The 3,117-nt window shown below is 38.0% G+C and overlaps 1 non-coding gene across 1 annotated transcript; it reads left to right on the top strand.

Moving 5' to 3' along the window:
- The first annotated feature begins 1,846 nt into the window (after positions 1–1,846).
- LOC148164624 (signal recognition particle RNA) lies at positions 1,847–2,131 on the top strand. The gene has a single exon (XR_015768149.1).
- The last annotated feature ends 986 nt before the right edge of the window (positions 2,132–3,117 follow it).

Below are 3,117 nucleotides of genomic sequence, written 5' to 3'. Positions count from 1 at the left end.
TTTTGATATCCTCAACTGCTCTGGTTTTTGATATTCCTTCATTTCAGCCACTTAGTGGCGATGTCAAGTCTTGAAAAGTATCCCTCAGAAGTATTCCACTTCAAGTTGACAGCTCAAAGATTGACAAGGACCATTGTATATCTCTTCATGTTCTTGACAACTAACACTGAACTGACAATGGGCAAATTTGAACCCAAATTTGACCCTCCTGTATATTCTTCACTTATCCACCTCTATTCCTAAGCTAGAGATGAAGATAATTTGTTTCAACATCACCCAGTAACTTTTCTAAGATGACTTGCCTCTTGGCCTTCAAAAGTTCTCCTTTACTAGCACCATTCTATATGGGTAGTGGATAACTTTTGATATGTATCTCTTGCAGAAATATACAAACAATAAAAACATTTATGCTATTTATTTGCAAACAGTAAGTAGTGAACACTTATTATAACTCCTAGATTTATTTCATATTAACAATTTAATATATATATATGATTGCATACAATCCAGTGTCACATATGATTGTATAGATTATGGTGCCTGAATTTCAGTGAAAATTCTGTTTATTTATGACTCCAATCCTTAATATACTGTTGTAGATAACATGTCTCTTGTGGTCCATTTTAAACGGTATCAGAATCTAGTCTTTCTGATTGCTTCTTTACTAATGACCACTTACTGTCCTAATTGGACTGTTCAACCTTTTTCTAGGAGATAAAAGTAGGGTGTTTTCTCTTTGCACTTAGATAATTCCTTAACTTTTCATAATTGAAATACTCTCTACAATAGGTAGACAGTTAAAAATTTTACTTTTTAACTTTATGCCTTGAATATTTAGCTGTTTCTATTTCATTTATTTTTTATAATTTTTTAGATTTTATTTATTTATTTGAAAGAGAGAGACACAGCAAGAGAGAGAACACAAGCAGGGGGAGTGGGAGAGGGAGAAGCAGGCTTCCCGCGGAGCAGGGAGCCTGATGCGGGGCTCAATCCCAGGACCCTGCGATCGTGACCTGAGCCGAAGGCAGATGCTTAACAACTGAGGCACCCAGGCACCCCTAGCTGTTTTTATTTTAAAATAATGTCAGAATAACAAGGAATGTTTTAAAATAATATGCCAGCCCAATTAAAATATTTTCATATTTCTATAGAAACATATTGGTAGATCAAAACATTGGCATTAAGTATATTAATTATAACTATCTTTAGTTTGTTTTTGTATAATTAAGATAAAAATGTAATCTTGTATGAAAAACAATGAAATGAGAGTGATTTAAAAACATATTTTTTCTCAAATAAAATTCTGTGTCCTTTTCCACTAAGGGCATGACCTAGAATTTGCCTAATTACTTCTGTGTTGATTCCATTGGACAGAACTTACTTGTAAAGGAAATTTTAAATTATAATTTTTCTAGGCAGCCATGAGTTTGACTTAAAATAGTGAGTCTGATACTAAGGACCAAAGTGTTAATTGGATATTGAGAGGCAACTAGTAGTCTCTACCTCCTATGTTGGTAAGATTTCTTCAGTCATTTTTCAAAAAAATTTTTTGGTTGATCTTCTGTCATATGCCAGATCCAGAAGATTTAGAAATGAATGAAATATAATCTTTAACCTTAGTCGTGATAGGAGTGGTAGGGCATAAGAGTGCAATGCTTTCTGAGCTCAGGAAGAGGTGTCATTAACTCAGTTTGGGGTGTAGAGGGGATTGAGAAACACTTCAAAAAAAGATACAGTATTAGTTGAGTTAGTTTAAATACAATTAAAATTTCTCAGGTGAAGAATGGGCCAAGACTTTCTTGGTAGTAGAGGGTAGTAGAATATGCAACTTCAAAATATGCCTTTTGCCGGGCGCGGTGGCGCGCGCCTGTAGTCCCAGCTACTCGGGAGGCTGAGGCAGGAGGATCGCTTGAGCCCAGGAGTTCTGGGCTGTAGTGCGCTATGCCGATCGGGTGTCCGCACTAAGTTCGGCATCAATATGGTGACCTCCCGGGAGCGGGGGACCACCAGGTTGCCTAAGGAGGGGTGAACCGGCCCAGGTCGGAAACGGAGCAGGTCAAAACTCCCGTGCTGATCAAAATATGCCTTCTGAGGGCACCTGGGTGGCTCAGTCATTGAGCGTCTGCCTTCCGCTTAGGGTTCTGGGATCGAGCCCCGCATCAGGCTCCCTGCTCAGCGGGATTCTCCTCTCCCACTCCCCCTGCTTGTGTTCCTGCTCTCACTATCTCTCTCTCTGTCAAATAAATAAATAAAATCTTAAAAAACAAATATATATATATGCTTTTCGGTGTATTGATTATTTGGGGCTGTAGACACTTGAAAAACAATAAATGCAGGTAGAGATTTCTCTGAACTCCCTTTATGTGCCTAAAGACAGATCCTCCAAAAGGAACCCGCTTATCTACAGCACCTACCCAGAAGTTTCATCAACCAGGCAAGATTGATTCTTATCACAGGAGAGACTAGAAGTCTGTGCTGCACCCAGATAAACTTTGTCACAAACTATCATACCTCCTATCTATTCTTTAAGGCCCCATTCACCTTTCCTAAAAATCACTTACTGTCGCCTAAGAGACCTACATCCCTCTTCCCCTTTCCCTATTAATTTAATCCTGAATTATAAGTCATCTCAAGGAGTTAACTCATTTTTCCTGAGCACCTCCCATGTATACATAATGTATACATGTTAATAAATTTGTTTGTTCTTCTCTTGTTAATCAGCCTTTTATTACAAGACTCTTAGCCAAGAACTCAGAAGTGTAGAGGAAAATTATTTTTCCTCTCCTCTATTAATGAGATATGCTATGAAAACAAGCTGTGTCATGAAATATCACAATACAGAGAACAGGAGTAAATTCAGACTGGTGGTATTAAAGGGTTTGTAGAGGGATTGTGATGGAGATGAACCTATAGAGGTATCTCTTGGTGTGATGTGAAAGGTCATGTATGTTTGAATTTCATTAAATAGATCAGGGGTCCACAAACTGGAGTCCATGGGCCAAATCCTCCTTGCCACCTCTTTTTGTAAATAAAGTTTTATTGGAGCACAGTTACATGCACTTGTTTACCTTAAGTATCTATGTTGCTTCTTGCTACATTGGCAGAGTTGAGTAGTTG

The sequence above is a fragment of the Eumetopias jubatus genome, unplaced genomic scaffold (assembly GCF_037043125.1).
Source record: "Eumetopias jubatus isolate StellerSeaLion01/CBP00866 unplaced genomic scaffold, mEumJub1_p1.0 scaffold_4, whole genome shotgun sequence".
In the NCBI taxonomy this organism is placed as follows: domain Eukaryota; kingdom Metazoa; phylum Chordata; class Mammalia; order Carnivora; family Otariidae; genus Eumetopias; species Eumetopias jubatus.
Note: the sequence above shows the minus strand (reverse complement) of the source record. Positions and strands in the feature narration are given on the sequence as shown.